The sequence below is a fragment of the Manis javanica genome, chromosome 2 (assembly GCF_040802235.1).
Source record: "Manis javanica isolate MJ-LG chromosome 2, MJ_LKY, whole genome shotgun sequence".
NCBI classification, from domain to species: Eukaryota; Metazoa; Chordata; class Mammalia; order Pholidota; family Manidae; genus Manis; species Manis javanica.
The window spans coordinates 125695544-125717565 of NC_133157.1; the positions used below are offsets into that span (position 1 = coordinate 125695544).

General features: G+C 37.2%; 1 long non-coding RNA gene across 1 annotated transcript; it reads right to left on the reverse strand.

The window, feature by feature from the left end:
• Positions 1–281: 281 nt before the first annotated feature.
• On the reverse strand, positions 282–18480 carry LOC140845204 (uncharacterized). Its single transcript, XR_012123980.1, has 3 exons — positions 18351–18480; positions 18178–18264; positions 282–417 (listed from the first exon to the last, which is right to left on the reverse strand). It is a non-coding gene; the product is annotated as an uncharacterized lncRNA (long non-coding RNA).
• Positions 18481–22022: the final 3542 nt, after the last annotated feature.

The window sequence follows — 22022 nt, forward strand, 5'->3', positions numbered from 1 at the left end:
CTTTTCAAATACCAAAACATGTAGAAGGGACAGGTACTCTTTCAATGTCTGTTGAAGAATAAGTTAAGAATCTTAGTAAAGTATTTATATGAAAGTAAATCTGTTTTCTATTGGCCTCTTACTGATTTGCTATGAGAGAAAAGTACCACATTTTTTCTTCTTTCCATTGTATTTTATTGAAAATTATATTATTTCTACAATGTTAGCAAATGATAAACTATTTGAAATTAAATCGTTAAAAAAAATAAAAGGCATAATACAGAGAATAACATAATGAGAACTGTCCCTCTCCTCCCTATGACTTATCACTGATCTCCAGGATTCCAATGAGTTCTTTCCCAGCTCTGTGAGGCAGTGCTGTTCAGGCTGGTGGTTCGAGGGAATGAGGTGAGCAAGTACATGCAGATCACAAAACATCTGTAATTTTGGAGGGGAGAGAAAGAGCATATTTTAAAAGTTGATAAAAACCTAAAATTCTCTCTCTTATTCTGGACTTCAAACAGTTCTTCAGAAATCAAATTGCAAAGAATGTCTAAATGAAACATAGGGTTACCATTTCTCTTAAACTTCTAGTTTTTTAAGTCATTCATGAATAACTATGGTAGCCAATCATGGATAAATATTTGAAAGGTTTTGGGGAAAAAGATCTCACTAGTTTCCTTATACACAATTGGTGCTTATGCCTTCTGTAGCTGAAGATCAGACAAACAGGCTGTAGGCCAGATACACTCTCTGGAATACTATGGGTTGGAAGGCAACAAAGAAGCTAAAGAGTTCACACAAATGGGACAAGACGCTTCACAGGTCAGGCACAGATGCCACAGACAATTACTTCACTATAGTAAGCATCAGACTCACTCAAATATGTACAGTGATTTACAGAATTAGCTCATGATGTTCAAGAAGCCAAATCAGAAGGAGTTAAGCAAAAATGGCTATGAATCTCTGCCTCTTCTCAACACTTAAGTAAGTCTGGAATTCTCTACCAAACATTATTTAAATGCCCTTATGGACTGAATGATTGTGTCCCCCAAGATTCATATGTTGAAGTTCTAACCCCCATGTCATGATTTGGAGGTGGGGCCTCTGGGTAATTAGGTTTAGGTGAGGTCATGAGAACGGGACCTTTACTATGGGATGTCCTTCTTAGAAGACACATCAAGGAGCTTGCTCTCTCTCTTGCTCTCTGCCATATGAAAACACAGCTAGTAGGCAGATAGTTGGAAGCCAGAAATGGAGCTCTCACCAGAAACCAAATAGGTTGGCACCCTGATCTTGGATTTCTGGCCTCCAGAACTATGAGAAGTAAGTTCTTGTTTTTTAAGCCACCTCATCTACAGTATTTTGTTAGGGCAGCCAAAGCTAATGAATACAAATGCTTTTCTCCCCTTTGGTTCACCAGTGTTTTTTTTATATATATATATAGTATTTAAATTAAAGAAGAAAACCATACATACTTTCCAACTATATCAAAAATAATCCCTTTTTGCAGTGAAACTTAAAATAATAACCAACCTGATTTTAGGAACTTAATAGAACCCTGATTTATGTAAGCCTGTTTCTAAGGGAGAGGGGAATGGAGTAAAGACTGGAAAGGTAAACATGCATATTCCATGTGTTATACTCTTAATCAAAAGACTGCCATCCTCATCAGGAAGACGTACAGTTTTTAGAAGGGATCCACATGGAAAACTGGTAAAGAAAATAAAATTGCCTTGCCATCCAGTCCCACATTAATAGAGTGATGGGTAATTTGGCCACATGTCATTCACATCCAAAGGATATTTCCTGGAAGTTCTCCAGGCTCTTACAGTAAGTCCATAGCTGCTGCTTCTACCCCCAAGTCGGCTTCAATGAATGTCTCCCCTTTGTCTAATACTTAAGCACTTATGTCCACCTGAGTTCTGTCCTTGACAGATTTTTGCTATTTATAGCCCCAATTTATGTCCCCCACATATAAAAGGCTGAAAATGGTTACACAGAGAAAACACATGCTACATTAAAGTGCAATATATCACAGATTAACCTACAAAAAAGTGAATTTTATACAAGGTGGAGGGATACTTTTCCCTACAATTTTTTATCTCAAAAATTTGTATCTTTCTTGTTTATATTTCTCTTGTTATAGTCTAAGTTGTGTTCATATAAAAAAATATATAGCCAACTGATCTGAACCTATATGCATTTTTTTGTTGGAAAAAATAAATGCAGCATACAAGCCCAGAGCAAGATTGGTAGCCTAGACTGTTCTGATAGGAGTTTTATCATTAACAACTCTCTCAGAGACAAGGCCTTATTCTTTGATACTTTCCTGAGACAAATTGTGATAGGGTCCCAACATGATCAAATGTCATTCAAAAGTCTATAAACCAGTGAAAGATGGTTCCTAAGAAATCCACTATTTCTAAAATTTTTTAATTTAGATAGAGAACGGTAAATGGTACATGATGCATCCTATCCTACAGGGATGGTGTTAATTAGAAAGTCTGTTTTGAAGAATATCTACACTGTCAAACTTACTAATTTTATATGAATTAGTTAGGGAATCAGAAAGTCATGTGATAAAAGGTCTAAATTTTCATTAGTAACCTGAGCCTGAATTGGACCATTCCAATATATGAAGAAGAAAGGAAAAATGGAAGTCTACCCCTTTTTTGTGAATAAATTATTTCTTCCTGACCTTAAACTCTGTTTGTACATAATTGCTTGGGGTGACTCCTTTCACTGTTCCCTTTTTGAAAATTGTAGCTCAGCTAGATTCCAAAAATAATGGACATCCTTTCTGATGAGACTGTTTCCCTTCAAATGTAGTAATAATGAATGTATGTGTTAGCGTTTCCCTTTAAGTTAATGTACTTGCATCCTTTTTCCAAAGTCTGGAAGATGGAGAGGAAATTATATATACATATGCATACACTATTTCTCTCTCTCTGTATGTGTGTTTATATGTATATTTACACATATATGTGTATAGATATAACCTTTATGTATTGTTTTCAACAAAATTATATACAGGATTTCAGAGTTTTAGATATTATATGTAATATGAAGAGTAAATGTACATGAAACTCTTATGACCTATGATACTACATTACAGAAGACATGTCCATGCAACAGCATAAATAAGAAGCCCTCTCAGTAACAAAAACAACTTTAAAAATTAAAATTCTTACTAATATCAATGTATATAGTGCTAGGGACAGGAGCATGTTAGATAAATAGCATAAGAAAATTTCAGGCAGATATCTAAGAGCAAGAATAGTATCTAAATAGTACACTACTCTACAGGGCTAAACCCAATGCTTTGCACTGTGTAGACAGGCAAGGTACTTATGTGGTTCTTGTATGTGAGAACAGATTATTTGAGGTCAGGAAACCAATCCCAGATAACCTCAGTCTCAGGGTATGAGAGGTGGTAGAATCTTCCCCTGAAGGCACATATGATTTGAAAAAAACATTTTCAAGAACAGGTGGAAGAATCTAAAGGCAACATGCAACTAGAAACTAGATAAAACAAATGTGTTACTGTATTTCAGAGTTGGTAGGAAGTAACAGAACTCTCCAAGGGCCAAAGAGCAAACAAAACAGCAGCATGGAAAATAAACAAAATAAAAACTGAAATACAATAAGAACAAAACCCAACAATATGTAGTTTGCAAGAGAAACAACTAAAATTATAAGTAAACATAATGACTAGATGTAAAAAGACAAAAAATAGGACAATATCAACCAAAAGCAACTTATATAACTATCTATGAAACAAAATCAATTTAAATACAAAATCCATTATTAGGGACAAAGACGCATGCTAACCAAATGTTTTAAAACAGGTATCTCAAAAACTGATACAACTGTAAGAAGAAATAGACAAAACCATCATCACGAGATTTCAACATCACTGAAACATTAATAAAGTAAAGCAAACCATGTAACATCAAGGTATACTTATTTGAGCAACATAACATGATTTACCTGTAAAATATGATAAAATTTTTATCTCATGGTTTTAATTTGTACTTTCTTGATTACTAGAAAGGTTGAGCATAGGCTGTTTATTGGTTATTTCTGTTTTATTTCCTGTAAATTACCAGATCATGTCAAAATGTTTATGACTATTACCCTTTGTCATAAATTTTTATGACTTTGCATTTTACGTTTTTGTTCAGCAAAACTGCTACATATTAGCTATTACCTAACATCTCAAATTATACATAAAAGTCATTTATATTAGCTGCTCTTTTATAGAAATGTAATATATATTTTGGCAGGAATATTAATCTTCTGCCAAACACTTTCTAAGTGCCAAACACTTTCTAAAGGCTTCTATTCTAAATTTTTCTGTTTATTAGTTGGGGTTTTCTAGATACACAGTAGTATCTTTGAATAACAGATGTGCTTGTTTCTTTCAAATACTAACAAACCTATTTCTTTTTCTTGCCTTACTGCATTTACTGAGGTAGCTAGTAAACAATTGCACAGAAGCACTATTTTCTTTCATACTGTATTAAAAGGGATGACACCCTCAGTTTGCTATTAAAACTATATAGGTTTTGATGGATATATTGTGTCAGATTAAGAAATTTCCCTTCATTCCTATTTTTTATCATTATTAAGTATTGATTTTTTCTCTGTGATTGTTTTTATCTATTGAGAAAATTATGTGTTTTTCCCCTTTAAGCTGAAAATGAGGTAAGTTATATCACAAAACCATGTTCTCATCCATTACATACTGCTGCCTTGGCTGTATCTCATGTATCTTGAGTATCAAAAGAGAACACATTGAAATCCCTGTGCTTTCCAGGGAGGATGTTCAATACTTTTACAAGGGCAGAGTTTTAGCACAAGTAAATTTGCTTAGTTAACTCTTCCAGTAAAAGATGTGAGGTATAAAAAACATCCTGTTCATGGTATCAGTGAGAACAGAATATACTTGTATTTCACATGGAAATATTATGGTGCACAGACGCAGATCACAATCATTCAGAATAAGAGTGCCGAGAGAATTGTGGAGTTACAGAACTACCCACACATTGAGAGGAACACTTTAGGCATAATAAGAATCGAGGCAAAGAACTGACATGGCATAATCCAAGGGAGCAATCCTCCCCTGGCTATACAATAGTGTACACAGTGTTACATTTTAAAAACCTACTTTTAATCACTGAAAGAATATATGAATTTTTTCTCCTTTGTAATGCTACTCATTCTTCTTAGTCTTCTTTCAGAGTTACCAAGATTTTCAATTTTATGTATGTCCTTAAGAAATTTTATATATATGACAAACATATGCACATGCAAAGTGAATCCCAAAGCATGATCATTATAGTGTACCTGTGTTTTAAATTTGAAAGTATGTTTGGAGAACTCCATGAAATCTTATAGCTGTATAATAATCTAGTGTATGGGTGTTCAATAGTTTATAGTGGTATTTAGAGTACTTCCAAGTTTCCATTATTACAATGTACCATAAATTTTCATCATTATGTCCCTGGATTAACAAATAATTTGTCTGGTTTAGATAACTCAAAGTGGAATTGTTGGATTATGGAATAGAACATGTGAAATTCAATAGTACTCATGAATTTACAGTAATATATGAAAGAATCTGTTTATGTATATTCTCGAGTATGCTTGATGTCATTAAACATTTGAAGTTGTAAAATATGATAAAATTTTTATCTCATGGTTTTAATTTGTACTTTCTTGATTACTAGAAAGGTTGAGCATAGGCTGTTTATTGGTTATTTCTGTTTTATTTCCTGTAAATTACCAGATCATGTCAAAATGTTTATGACTATTACCCTTTGTCATAAATTTTTATGACTTTGCATTTTATGTTTTTGTTCAGCAAAACTGCTAACTTCATTACTTTTCCTAAGTGGTCTATTGTTTATTTTTTCATGACACAATCATATCAACTTGTAAATATGAATATTGTTATGTCATACATTCAAATCTCTAGAGCTAATTTTTCTTTCTCAACTTTATAGTGACAAGGTGGTCAATAAATGTTGAAAAGAAGTAGTAATTAGAGAATAACTTCATGAGGTTGCTTGCTTCAAATGTTTTTCTAATGTGCAATTTTATTAAAATCAAAAGCTAATGTTGAACTTAATCAAATGCTTTCTCAACAGCTAAGATGGCCACACTGTTTTTTCTCTTTAATTTGTGAATGTAGGAAATGATGTTAATTGAGTTTAGGATATTGGTTAAATTTTCATTTCTTGGATAAATCTATTCATTATATGTTATGTTCTTGATACATTCCTTGGTTTAATTTGGTAATTTTATATTTAGAATACTTAAAACAAATTCAATGTTGGGATTGGGATTGGGAAGGCTATAAATTTTCCCCAAAGCAAAGCTTTAGTTGTACTAAGGAAAACTTAATAACAAGTACATTCTTTATCATTAATTAGATACATTTTCTTAAATTTACTTTTTATTTTTTATTTTTTTGAGAGGGCATCTCTCATATGTTCTGATCAAATGGTTGTTAACAACAATAAAATTCTGTATAGGGGACTCAATGCTCAATGCACAATGAGTAATCCAACCCAAGCCTAATTCAGGTCAGTCTCCAATCTTCTGAAGCATAGCGAACAAGTTCTTACATGGTGAACAAATTCTTACATAGTGAATAAATTCTTACATGGTGAACAGTACAAGGGCATTCATCACAGAAACTTTCAGTTTTGATCACGCATTATGAACCATAAAAAATCAGGTCAAATATGAATATTCATTTGATTTTTATACTTGATTTATATGTGAATCCCACATTTCTCCATTATTATTATTATTATTATTATTATTATTATTATTATTATTATTATTTTTATTTTTAATAAAATGCTGAAGTAGTAGGTAGATGCAAGATAAAGGTAGGAAACATAGTTTAGTGCTGTAAGAGAGCAAATGTAGATGATCAGGTGTGTGCCTGTAGACTAAGTGTTAATCCAAGCTAGACAAGGGCAATAAAACATCCACAGATGCACAAGATTTCTCTCAAAACAGTGGGGGTGAGGTTCTAAGCCACACCTCTGTTGATCCCCAATTTCTCACCTGATGGCCCCCATGCGACTTTGCCTGTCTTAGGTTGTTCCTCCCTTGAGGAATCTTACCCGTCTCTGGCTAACCAGTCATCTTCCGGGGCCATACAGGGAAATGTAAAGTTGGTAAGTGAGAGAGAAGCAATATTGTTTGAAAAGGTTATCTTTTTACTTCTTTGCAGATTTATGCCCTGTGGCTTCTATGCCCAGCATTTGTCTTAAGGTATCTTTACCACTTGGAAGAATTATGATACTCAGTAAATTCGATATGAGGCACGAATTCTACCTAAGGGTTGTAATTAGGAAGGAAGAGGAAAAGCTATAGAAGTAGCAGATGGAATAAAACATGGGAAGATTGATTATTTCTTTGACATATCTTCTTGTAGAGTAACTTAAGCATGTATAGGTTTTAAACTACTAATTAAATTGCACACACACATTGACATAATAGGAATACAGTTACATAATCAAAGTAGACCTATAATTGCCAGCCATTTCCAGTGAAGCCAAGAAAACCAGTTAGGCACCCTAGGCATTTCTGAAAATTTATCTATGATATGATGGATATTGTCCAACTGAATTTGAACGGTCTGAGAGAAATGAGACAAATTAAAACAACGCATTCCTGGGAACTTTTCACATCCCATATGTTCTTTTAACAGTAGATAGTCTGTAGTTGTAAGATTTTGGAGCGCTACAACTTGCATTTCTCCTAATTCTTGGTTGAGTTCCAACAGTATAGATCCAGTCAAATTTGTTGTTTTACTGTATGCACAGGCGAGCTTAGATATCTCCTTCTTCATTCCCATGGCAAGTTCATGAACCGGTGGGATGAATGCAGCTACAACTGTAGCAGCGCATGGATCTTTGTTGAGGATTTTTGATGATCATCCTCTGGTATGACTCTTTCAGAGAGTGCTGATGTTGGAAGTTCTTCTTCATATCATATCTTAGTTCATTTTCGGGGTAGCCAAATTAGGCTTTGATCCTCTGTATAAACACAAACAGACCCTTTGCCCACACTTTGATATGCCCTTTATACCATTGTGTAGAACTCATTGGAGGTCACCACACAGGAACTGTTTTTTTTTTAAAAAAAGAAAGGAATATTATCAGAAATGTGTACCTCCATAGCTGATCATCTGACACCCTTTAAGTGATCAAAATTAAGGATATTTAAAGCATGCATTAATCGTTGATTTACAGTTAGTTTTATCCCATCAGGGAGTAATCCCCCTTCTCCTTCTTTCTTTATTTTTTTTTGTTATCTTTAATCTACACTTACATGAAGAATATTATGTTTACTAGGCTCTCCCCTATACCAGGTCCCGCCTCTAAACCCCTTTACAGTCACTGTCCATCAGCATAGCAAAGTGTTGTAGAGTCACTACTTGTCTTCTCTGTGTTGTACAGCCCTCCCCTTTCTCCCTCCACTCATGCATGCTAATCTTAATACCCCCTTTCTCTTCCCACCCCTTATCCCACCCTACCCACCAATCCTCCACAGTCCCTTTCCCTTTGGTACCCATTAGTCCATTTTTGGGTTCTGTAATTCCGCTGCTGTTTTGTTCCTTCAGTTTTTCCTTTGTTCTTATACTCCTCAGATGAGTGAAATCATTTGGTATTTCTCTTTCTCCACTTGGCTTATTTCACTGAGCATAATACCCTCCAGCTCCATCCATGTTGCTGCAAATGGTAGGATTTGCCCTCTTCTTATGGCTGAGTAGTATTCCATAGTGTATATGTACCACTTCTTCTTTATCCATTCATCTATCAATGGATATTTAGGTTGCTTCCAATTCCTGGCTATTGTAAATAGTGCTGCGATAAACACAGGGGTGCATCTGTCTTTCTCAAACTTGATTGTTGCATTCTTAGGGTAAATTCCTAGGAGTGGAATTCCTGGGTCAAATGGTAGGTCTGTTTTGAGCATTTTGATGTACCTCCATACTGCTTTCCACAATGGTTGAACTAATCTACATTCCCACCAGCAATGTAGGAGGGTTCCCCTTTCTCCACAGCCTCGCCAACATTTGTTGTTGTTTGTCTTTTGGATGGCAGCCATCCTTACTGGTGTGAGGTGATATCTCATTGTAGTTTTAATTTGCATTTATCTGATAATTAGCAATGTGGGGCATCTTTTCATGTGTCTGTTGGCCATCTGTATTTCTTTTTTGGAGAACTGTCTGTTCAGTTCCTCTGCCCATTTTTTAATTTGATTATTTGTTTTTTGTTTGTTGAGGCGTGTGAGCTCTTTATATATTTTGGACGTCAAGCCTTTATCGGATCTGTTATTTTCAAATATATTCCCCATACTGTAGGGTTCCTTTTTGTTCTATTGATGGTCCCTTTTGCTCTGCAGAAGCTTTTCAGCATAATATAGTCCCACTTGCTCATTTTTGCTGTTGTTTTCCTTGCTCGGGGAGATATGTTCAAGAAGAGGTCACTCATGTTTATGTCTAAAAGATTTTTGCCTATTTTTTTTCTAAGAGTTTTATGGTTTCATGACTTACATTCAGGTCTTTGATCCATTTTGAATTTACTTTTGTGTATGGGGTTAGACAATGCTCCAGTCTCATTCTCCTACATGTAGCTGACCAGTTTTGCCAGCACCATCTGTTGAAGAGACTGTCATTTCGCCATTGTATGTCCATGGCTCCTTTATCAAATATTAATTGACCATATATGTTTGGGTTAATGTCTAGAGTCCATAATCTCTTCCACTGGTCTGTGGCTCTGTTCTTGTGCCAGTACCAAATTGTCTTGATTACTATGGCTTTGTAGTAGAGCTTGAAGTTGGGGAGTGAGATCCCCCCTACTTTATTCTTCTTTCTCAGGACTGCTTTGGCTGTTTGGGGTCTTTGGTGTTTCCATATGAATTTTTGAATTATTTATTCCAGTTAATTGAAGAATGCTGCTGGTAATTTGATAGGGTTTGCATCAAATCTGTATATCACTTTGGGCAGGATGGCCATTTTGATGATATTAATTCTTCCTAGCCATGAGCATGGGATGAGTTTCCATTTGTTATTGTCCCCTTAATTTCTCTTAAGAGTGACTTGTAGTTTTCAGGATATAAGTCTTTCACTTCTTTGGCTAGGTTTATTCCTAGGTATTTTATTCTTTTTGATGCAATTGTGAATGGAATAGTTTTCCTGATTTCTCTTTCTATTGGATCATTGTTAGTGTATAGGAAAGCTACAGATTTCTGTGTGTTAATTTTGTATCCTGCAACTTTGCTGTACTCAGATATCACCTCTAGTAGTTTTGGAGTGTAGTCTTTAGGGTGTTTTATGTACAGTATCATATCATCTGCTAATAGTGACAGTTTAACTTCTTCTTTACCAATCTGGATTCCTTGTATTTCTTTGTTTTGTCTGATTGCCACCAGTACTATGTTGAATAACAGTGGGGAGAGTGAGCGTCCCTGTCTAGTTCCCGATCTCAGAGGATAAGCTTTCAGCTTCTCACTGTTCAGTATAATGTTGGCTGTGGGTTTATCATATATGGCCTTTATTATGTTGAGGTACTTGCCCTCTATTCCTATTTTGCTGAGAGTTTTTATCATGAATGGATGTTGAATTTTGTCAAATGCTTTTTCAGCATCTATGGAGATGATCATGTGGTTTTTGTCCTTCTTTTTGTTGATGTGGTGGATGATGTTGATGGATTTTTGAATGTTGTACCATCCTTGAATCCATAGGATGAATCCCACTTGGTCATGGTGTATGATTCTCTTGATGTATTTTTGAACTCAGTTTGCTAGTATTTTGTTGAGTATTCTTGCATGTATGTTCATCTGGGATATTGGTCTCTAATTTTCTTTTTTGCTGGGGTCTTTGCCTGGTTTTGGTATTAGGGTGATGTTGGCTTCATAGAATGAGTTTGGGAGTATTCCCTCCTCTTCTATTTTTTGGAAAACTTTAAGGAGAATGGGTATTGTGTCTTCTCTGTGCGTCTGATAAAATTCCGAGGTAAATCCGTCCAGCCCCAGGGTTTTGTTCTTGGGTAGTTTTTTTATTACAGTTTCAATTTCTTTGCTCGTAATTGGTTTGTTTAACTTTTATGTTTCTTCCTTGGTCAGTCTTGGGAGGTTGTATTTTTCTAGGAAGTTGTCCATTTCTTCGAGGTTTTCCTGCTTGTTGGCATATAGGTTTTCATAGTAATCTTTAATAATTCTTTGTATTCCTGTGGAGTCCGTTGTGATTTTTCCATTCTCCTTTCTTTTTCTGTTGATTTGTGTTGACTGTCTTTTCCTCTTAATAAGTCTTGCTAGAGGCTTATCTATTTTATTTTCTCAAAGAACCAGCTCTTGGTTTTGTTGATTTTTGCTATTGTTTTATTCTTCTCAATTTTGTTTATTCTTTCTCTGATCTTTATTATGTCCCTCCTTCTGTTGACTTTAGGCCTCATTTGTTCTTCTTTTTCCAGTTTCAATAATTGTGATGTCAGACTATTCATTTGGGATTGTTCTTCCTTCTTCAAGTGTGCCTGGATCGCTATATACTTTCCTCTTAAGACTGCTTTCGCTGCATCCCACAGAAGTTGGGGCTTTGTGTTGTTGTCATTTGTTTCTATATATTCCTTGATCTCTATTTTGATTTGTTCACTGATCCGTTGATTATTTACAAGCATATTGTTAAGCCTCCATGTGTTTGTGAGCCTTTTTGCTTTCTTTGTACAGTTTATTTCTAGTTTTATGCCTTTGTGGTCTGAAAAGTTGGTTGGTAGGATTTCAATCTTTTGGAATTTATTGAGGCTCTTTTTGTGGCCTAGTATGTGATCTATTCTGGAGAATGTTCCATGTGCACTTGAGAAGAATGTGTATCCTGTTGCTTTTGGATGTAGAGTTCTATAGATATCTATTAGTTCCATCTGTTCTAGTGTGTTGTTCATTGCCTCTGTGTCCTTACTTATTTTCTGCCCAGTGGATCTATCCTTAGGAGTGAGTGGTGTGTTGAAGTCTCCCAGAATGAATGCATTGCATTCTATTTACTCCTTTAGTTCTGTTAGTATTTGTTTCAGATATGTTGGTGCTCCTGTATTGGGTACATATATATTTATAATGGTTATATCCTCTTTTTGGACACAGCCCTTTATCATTGTGCAATGTCCTTCTTTATCTTTTGTTACTTTCTTTAATTTGAAGTCTGTTTTGTCTGATACTCGTATTGCAACACCTGCTTTTTTCTCTGCTGTTTGCATGAAATATCTCTTTCCATCCCTTGCTTTAAGTCTGTGCATGTTTTTGGGTTTGAGGTGAGTCTCTTGTAAGCAGCATATGGATGGGTCTTTCTTTTTTATCCATTCTATTACTCTGTGTCTTTTGATTTGTGCATTCAGTCCATTTACATTTAGGGTGATTATTGTAAGGTATGTACTTATTGCCATTGCAGGCTTCATTTTGTGTTTACCAAAGTTCCAGGGTTAGCTTCTTTACTATCTTACTGTCTAACTTAACTCGCTTGTTGAGCTATTATAAACACGGTCTGATGATTCTTTATTTCTCTCCCTTCTTACTCCTTCTCCTCCCTTCTTCATATGTTGGGTGTTTTGTTCTGTGCTCCTTTAAGAGTGCTCCCATCTAGAACAGTCCCCTCTAAGATGCCCTATGTAGGTGGTTTGTGGGAGGCAAATTCCCTCAACTTTTGCTTGTCTGGGAATTGTTTAATCCGTCCTTCATATTTAAATGATAATCGTGCTGGATACAGTATTCTTGTTTCTAGGCCCTTCTGTTTCATTGTTAAGTATATCATGCCATTTTTTTCTGGCCTATAGGGTTTCTGTTGAGAAGTCTGATGATAGCCTGATGGGTTTTCCTTTGTAGGTAAACCTTTTTTTTTCTCTAGCTGTCTTTAATACTTTGTCCTTGTCTTTGATCTTTGCCATTTTAATTATTATGTGTCTTGGTGTTGCCTTCCTTGGATCCCTTGTCATGGAGCTCTGTGTACCTCTGTGGTCTGAGAGGCCATTTCCTCTCCTAGTTTGGGGAAGTATTCTGCAATTATTTGTTCAAAGACACTTTCTATCCCTTTTTCTCTCTCTTCTTCTTCTGGTACCCCTGTAATGCAGATATTGTTCTGTTTTGATTGGTCACTCAGCTCTCCTGGAATTCTTTCATTCCTGGAGATCCTTTTATCTCTCTCTGCATCAGCTTCTCTGCATTCCTGTTCTCTGTTTTCTAGTCCATTAATGGTCTCTTGCATCTCGTCCATTCTGTTTCGAAGTCCTTCCAGAGATTGTTTTATTTCTTTATTCTCCTTCCTTAGTTCTTGCATATTTCTCTGCAAGTTCATCAGCGTGGTTATGACTTTTGTTTTGAATTCTTTTTCAGAAAGACTGGTTAAGTCTATCTCCCTAAGTTCCTTCTCAGGGAAGATGTAGCAGATGCCAAAGCTGTCTGGGTTTGTCTTTTCTGGATCAAATTTTTTTGCCTTTTCATGTTGATATGTGCTATTGACTGTTCACTGGGAGAGCCAAACTTTCCACTTGCTACTGGCCTTTCTTTACTGGGACAACTGCGACCCCCTAGTGGCTTGTGTTGGGCAATTGCATGTAGACTGGGTATTTGTGTCTTGCCTGGCCAGTATGGAGGAATCTCCCTTGCTGAAGGGTGGCCAGCCTTAGGCTGCTTCTCTGCTATGGCCAGGCCCCGGAGGGGTTATGGACGGGGGGTATTTGGCCTTTTACCTCCGTGAGGGGTCTCAGAGCTGTTGCCCAGGGGCTTAGTGCACCTGGGTTTTCCTGTAATTTCCAGCTGCTGGGTTGTGACCTGGGTTGTTTCCATCCAGCTGTTGCATCCCTGTCCCTTTAATACTTTCAAAAAGCACTCGCTTTTCTTTGTCACAGGGGCATCAGCTTCGCGACCCACTCAGAGGTCTTGCTGCCCTGTTTCCCTAGTTTCCAGCCCTCCATGCATGCACTGTGTCTGCGCTCTGGTGCGGATGGCTAGGGCTGGGTGTTTAGCAGTCCTGGACTCCCTCTCCCTCCCCACTCCGAGTCCTCTCCTCCCGCCGGGAGCTGGGGTGATGGGCACTCATGTCCCGCCAGGCCGGGGCTTGTATCTTACCCCTTTCACCAGGCACTGGGCTCTCACACGTGTGGATGTAGTCTGGCTGTGTTCCTGTGTCTTCTGGTCTTTCTTTTAGGATTAGTTGTATTTGTTGTATTTTCAAAAATACATGTTTTTGGGAGGAGATTCCCTCTATCCTACTCACGCCGCCATCTTGGCTCCACCTCTCATCTATTTAGATACATTTTATGATTTCTGTTTTATTTTTTCCTTAAATAATGGGTAATTTAAAAGTATAATTTTGTTTTTGAATTTTCCATGTATAGCCTTTTTAAAGTAATCTTTTGTGGTTAAATTCTAGCTTAATTATGCTATGGTGGGATGTGACTGATTTAAAATTATGAATGTTTTAAATCATTTGAAATTTATTGGGATTTACCTTATTATGAATGTTTTAAATCATTTGAAATTTATTGGGATTTACCTTATAATACAGCACATGATCAATTCATTAAAAATGCTTTATGTGTACTTGAATAGATGTGTGTTCTGTGGATGTTGGTTGTAGTGGTTCATATAATTCCAGTAGGTGTACTGTATAAAGCTTTTATATAATTACTGATTTATTTTGCCTCTATGGAGAAGAGTTATGCTAAAACACCTTACTATTATGAATTAGTCTGTTTCTCCTAGTTATAAATCTTTGTTTTATATCTTTTATGCTATACTTTTTAGGCATATAAAAAGCTAGCATTTTTATATTTTGGCAAAAAGAAACTTTCATTCTTATGAAATTTTCCTCTTTATCTTGAGTGATTTTTTTCCCTTAAATCTTTTTCATCTGGTATTAAAATAGTCATGCCAATGTCTTTGGTTAATATTTGCAAAGTATATTTTTACCTTGCTTCTTGGTTTGTGATTCTTTCTTTCGGGGTCTGGCTGTCACTCTTCCTCTATGAATACCATTGCCAGCAGTCTCAAGCCCCTCCTGTTTTCTAATAAGCTTCCCAGACAACAGAATGGTTTTCCTGCTCTACCTAGATAATTCAAGGTCTCAAGAATACTCCGATTTATTCCTGAGTCTAGCACTAGGTTTGTTTAATTCTTCACATTGTTCTAACAAGGATTTGGGTAGGGAAAGGTGTGGTGAAATGCATTCGGTGTGCTATCCTCAGTAATATTGATTTTTAGCCTGAAATATTTTTGGAAACTGCTAATTATCACCCCTTCCACTACCATTGTCTTAACCAGAACCATTATTAGCTCTATCTTGGACTGCTGAAATCATTTCTAAATTTGAGTTTCTCCTGCTTGTATCTCCTTAAAACCAATTTGTCCCCCACACTCATAAAGTTGCTTTTTAAGACACATACATGAACTTTCTTGCCACAACTTTCACTGGTATGCACTGCTTACAAGATTATCATAAGTCCTTATTCCTCAGGATGGCATAAACCCCTTTCAAACCTGGGTAGCCTATCATAAAAATGTAATCTGAAATGCTTCCATTCTATTTCTTCCTCCCAATGAATCTATTAACCACATCTTCCAGCTGATACAATTTTTCACAGCCCAAATACTATAACCTCCAAATTACTATTTTTTTCTTCAGTTACCACTTAAGATTTTACTTTTCATTTATTCTAATGTCAGGACCAGTTATGGCAATTGAACATCTTGGGTAATAATGTGTTTCTGGATCTCCCCTCTTTTTTTTTAATTGAGCTGGCTGATCTTTCATATCAAAGATCATGTCTAATCTTTATACCTAAGAAAATGGAAGTTTAGATGAATAAATTAATGAGTGACCACATTATCATGTCACACAGAAAAATTTCTAAAATTTAAAGATCTTAGTTCTGTATTTTATACTGAATTCATTCCTTCTTAAGTGAAAATTTAGGGGCATAAATACCATAAATTATAGGCTAGTCCATAAAATTGATAAAAAACTGGGGGGGGGTTCAATAAAATAATCTTTTAGATTAAAACGACTCCATACAAAGCCCATCGTCAAAAACAATCAGAAGTGGTAATCAGCTGTTTAACATGTAACCAGCACAAAGGTAAATGTGTGGCTGCCACACAATCCAGCAAGCAGACCTAGTAAAAAGCTTGACTGGGTGCTAGCCAAGAAATTCGGCACTTATTTCCATATTGCTTCTGTTGGAAAAAAGATAAACATGAGAGCTCAGCATCTGTGCCTTGGAGTTGCCAAGAACATCTACTGAGTGACCATTCTCTTGGCTTAAATAATAAAGCATATTGAAAGGGGGTGCAGAAGTAGACTAATTCCTGCAGTGCCAGCAGGAGAAGAGGTATGGACCAAGTCTCTATCATGCTGCAGTATAAAAGCCAATTAGTTGTGTAATTGCATTTTACCAATAAGAAGGCAACATGGTATTTGGAATAATTCAAATTTCATGCATCTCTACATCATATTCAAATCTAAGGGAATGGTGAAAATATCTATTTTTGTTGTTAGTTTCATTGTTAAGAAATAATTGATGACTTTGGAACACAAGAACTTAAACATGAAACTGAACAAACCACTGTAATTGGCCTTAGTACAGTGGACTGAATAAGATGGCAAAGAAGTGTCACTGATCAGTGGGATTTCAGGAAGTTAGGGAAGATCTTGTGACTTTGTGCAAGTAAAATACATTGCCTTTCTTTGTAGGGAGGTGGGAGGGCTATCTTTTATGTGGAAGAATACTCCTTGTGGAATATGTAAGAACTCAGGATGAGGTAACATACAGAACAGAGCAGTAGTTGTATTTTCCAGTGGTCTAATCTTCTTTTATCTTGTTTTACTCAGGAATCATTAAGGCAAAAGAGAAGTAAAGGGGAAAAAGGAGGAGTGAAATTATGATATTTGGGGCTCACACCAAAGAACAATCATCTAAATTTTGAGCAGATCTACACTTACCTATGTTTATAACTGAATTATTAGACTAGACATGAAATGGAATGATTTGGAGAAAATTTTGCACAGAACGTATTTAGGAAAAATTTGTGAAACCAGGCACACTGATAGAATCATAAGTTCTTTTTTCAGTTGCTGTGTGTAGTAGGATATCAACAGCTTGTTAACTGACTATTCCTTCAGGCCAGTTTCCAAACTGTGGTCCACAGAACACTAGCTTATGGAAGGTTAATATATTCCATAAATAGTCTTCTTTGCCTAAACAGGTTTTTAAATTTTTAGGACAAATTTAAATAGAATTTTTAATGCAATACTTACAGAACCTTTAATATGGCAACATTTCAAAGGAGATTGAGAAAGTAGGATTTGTCAAATTTATCTGACCAGTAATTTTCTCATTGAGCTTCTTACAGGACTTATCTTCCATGAAACAAATTTTAGGAAACATAGTACTGACATGTTTATAGGTCCACTGTGCGAACTGCTTTCAGCTATCTCATACAATTATTTTGTTTCGTGAGAAATTGTTTTTTGACTTGCAAAGCATCTAGAGAGCTGAATTTGTATCTTTAGCTGATAGAAGTTTGAGTAAATATAGATTTGTTAAACAATACTCTTTTGTTCAATTCAAGCTTTCCTTCCTGCTTGCATAAAATTTAAAAAGTAAAACAGTGCTACTTATTTTCAACATCAATTTTAAAATTAACATGAAAGGGCTCAGGAAGTCTTTTAATAAGGTTCAAAATATTTAACTTGATGACTTCTCATCAGACAATGTATAACAAAGTGCTCAAAGAAAACACCTGTCAACCAAAAAATCCTATATATACATCCATCAAAGCTATCCTTCAAAAACTGACAAAATGAAGACATTCCCAGATAAACAACCATTGAGAGAATCTGTTGCCAGCAGATATCCTTTGCAAGAAATAATAGAGGGAGTTCTTAGTCTGAAAGCAAATGACCTCGGATGGTATTCTCATCTACATGAAAAAACACAGAGCACAGATAAAGGCAATAATTTAATTATGAAATACAGTTTTAATGCATATTCTCCTCTTTTGACTTACTTAAAATCAAATGTTTAATAAAAGCATTAGGAAAGCATAGGAATTTATTTATTTATTTATTTTTTAGCATTCCTCCTTCCTATTGCACTTCGCATTTCTATTTCTGGGTCCGCTTACCTTTTCAAGTGTCTTCCATTACTGATTATCTTTTTCTCTTCTCATTTGGATAATTTCATTGAAGAGGTAAACTTAGTCAAATGTATCCTATTTAAAAAATAAAACTAAGAAATCTCTCTAGAGTCCATAATACTACTTGTTACCACTTTGGGATTTTTGTTTCTGCCACTCACGTCTGTAGTTAGTAAAGGTTCTGTGTTGTCTTGCTCTTTCTCTCTGCTCACCGATTAGCGCCCTCAGGTCGGTCTATGCTGAGGTCACCACCCGGAGCTCTTCCCCAAGCTGCTGCTATGGGCTGGGACGAGGGGCGTGCCCCAGGAGCCGATCTCGCGAGATCTACGGAGGCTGGCAAGGGTCTCAGGATGGGACCCACGAGGCTGCCCAGGTGCAGGAGGCTCTTCCTTAGGAGTTTGGCTCATGCTACCTATCACGTAATGCCCGATGCCCCTGGCCTTGTCCACCATACCCCCGGTGAGAGTCACAGAGTCACAGCGCCGCACCACGCTCCAAAGCCCCCCGCCTGGTGAACCGGCTGCGCAGCTCACAAACTGCACGCGGGAAGCACGGGCGAAACCAGAACACGGAGTAAAGTGCACACAACCGGGCTGCAAAGCTATGGTCTTATCTAAGTGGGTGGGAGCCTGGAGGGCCCAGGGCAGCCCATCTGGCTTATGATGCCAAACCCTGGTGCCCCAGCCCAGTGTCTGCCAAGGTCCGGGGTTGCAGGAACCCTTGTCACTGTTCTTTGTGAAATCGGACATTGAGACCTGTGAGAACCTGATTAGTAGCCTGCCTGGCCCTATCAGCTTTGGTCGCTTTCTGCCGCCTTTTGCAGCATCCTCCTGTGATTCTCTTCTTCTGGCAGATGTGAGTATATTGCCCTCCAAAAGACTGCTTGCCTCAATCTCCATGTCAACCACAGACCATGTTACCCTCACCTTGCCTAGGGCTTCTGACAGCTAGAGGAGCAGGGCACCGCCTGGGTGCTCGCAGACCTCAGGCCTCCAGGGGACGGCAGGGACCCCACGCCTAGAGAAAGGCTCACTGAATCTCAGTCTATTTTAAAGTCCACAGGAAACTGCATTTCACTGGCACACACCAACCTTCCAAAACAATATTGTGACCCTGTAAACTGTGGCAAAGTAACTGTTCTCACCATTAGGTCTGGACAAGAGGGCCTTCTCAGCACAAGTTGAGCTGAAGGGGAAAAAAATGGCTCTTAGTCCAGAAATTCAAGATAATACTACCAGGCACATGATCTACAGCTGGTCCTAAGGCACCTGAGCCCCCTGTCCTGGATCCTCTCCAGAAAATGGGAGATATTCCATCAGAGTGCACTTGCCACAGTATGAGAATAAAAAAAGACACACACACACACACACACACACACACACGTGCACATTCGCACGCGCACTCACGCACATCTATCTTGGGGCAAGTTGTTCACGCCCCAACCCCCTCCGAAGCTGTCAGATAAACAAAAAAACCAAAAGGCAATGTTTTTCACTCATCATTTAACTTCACTTTTCAGGGGCATTTAACAATGCTGAATACTGTTTATTCTTTAAATGGTATTTCCTATCTTTTTAAAAAATCTGACCCAATATTTTCCTGCTTTATTTTCTCTAACAGCTCTGCTCTGGCTATTCCTTTCCTTTGTCCCTGACCATTTTCCATCGTGATTCAGACATCAGTGTCCTCATGACACAGCCATGACCCTCCTTTCTCCCCAGGGCCATCATGATTTCAATTTGCTGAAGGCTCTCAGACATCAGTGTCCTCATGACACAGCCATGACCCTCCTTTCTCCCCAGGGCCATCATGATTTCAATTTGCTGAAGGCTCTCAAATATTTCTGTCTCAGGTATCAGCTGAGTTGCAGAATCATGTATCCACTCGCCTGAATGTAAAAATTATGTCAAGTACTGTGTTTTCGCCTCTCAACTCTAAACCCACTCTTCCATGCTCTCTCTGTCATGCTATGGCTGGGATTCTGGAAACCACATTTCTTCTTGGCCAATTGGACACCTCTTAGCCTCTACAAGTAGGGAGAGATGAAGGCTGGGAGAAGAGTCTCAATTCTATCTTCTTTCTGTGTGTGTAAGTTTATTTGCTTGTGATGGACTTACTTCTTGCTTGATGTTACTTTCAGTGTTCTTTCCTGTAATGGCTGAGATGATCAAAGATTAAGCTGAATCTTTAGCCTTGTTCCACCTCTATCTGGAATGTTCTCCCTGAGATCTCTCTTTTCCTATTTAGCAATCATATTTCAGAGCTCAGGTTGAGTCCTCCTTTCTCAGAGAAGCCTTGCTCCACCTCTAGTCTAGATTAGATTCTTTTGTTATATATCTCAATGAATCAGATTCCCTTCCTTCCCTCATGGCACATATGTCACATACTACATATAGTCCCTGATGCATGGATTTATATCTGTCTCATACAATAGATTGTAAGCTCCATGAAAACAGAGCCTGTTATTATTGCATTCCCCCACCTAGCACCCTGGTTTCCTAGTGATAGGTTTACATTAGATATTTGTTGAAGAATGTGTGAATTTATGAATACTTTATCTGAGATAAAGGTACAGAAGTACCTTGCAGATGGAGGTTTTTGTATTTGAAGCAAGAAAACAGATATTGAAGCTCCCTTTCATACAGCAAGTGGGCCTTGTTTATTGTTGATGCATTTTTTTGACAAGTAACTTTTCTCTGAAATTCCAATAAATAATATTTTTAATAAATACGTTATTCCATTAGTATGTTTTTAACATACATGCATTTTTACTGGTGAAATTACAATAGCTGGCAAATCCTGTAGAGATGGTATGAGGACAAATGTGGAAATAAAAAACAGGTGCTTAACTAAATCTATAGATGAACATCCTGCCTACATCTTTACATGTCCTTTACAGATGGGGAAATTGAGACCAAATGTACCATCACTTTGGAGATCCCACAGTGGTTATGAAGCTAGATATGTTTGTTTACTGAGAGAAGTATAATGCCTATTAGAAAAAGAAAGCAACAGTGTATCTGGAAGTTAATAAGGCAGATACAATTTCAGGTATAGTCCAAGTTTCTTTTTCATATTTCATGCAAATATTTGAGTATAAATTATATTTCACCATAAATTTTCTTGTTCTCACTATCCAAACAGTCATGCAGTTGATATATGCAAATTTATACATACATAATGCATGTTACCCTACTGGCCAGTATCTTGACCTTTGAGCTCAAATTTAGTGAATAATTTAATTGCTCTTATATTTTAATAATCTAAAATTTTAGAAATCTTACATTCTTTTTGTAGTAGAAAAAAGGAGCAACCATGTTTCACATGTAAAAACAGAAGCATGGGAGTGAGCCAAGATGGCGGCGTGAGTAGAGCAGTGGAAATAATCTCCCAAAACCACATATATCTATGAAAATATAACAAAGACAACTCTTCCAAAAAGAGAGACAAGAGAACACAGGACAACATCCAGACCACATCCACACCTGCGAGAACACAGCGCCTCACAAAGGGGGTAAGATACAAGCCCCAGCCCGGCGGGACCCGAGTGCCCCTACCCCCAGCTCCCAGTGGGAGGAGAGGAGACAGCAGGGAGCAGGAGGGAGCCCAGGACTGCTAAACACCCAGCCGCAGCCACCCAGACCAGAGCACAGACACAGTGCATGCGCGGGGTCCTGGATACTAGGGAAACAGGGTGGCAGGACCGGTCAGCGGGTGCCTGAGGCCGATGCCGGAGAACAAAGAAACGGGAGTGGCCATTTATTTATTTATTTATTTATTTATTTATTTATTTATTTTGGCGAGTGCATTTTAGAAGTCTTAAAGGGACAGGG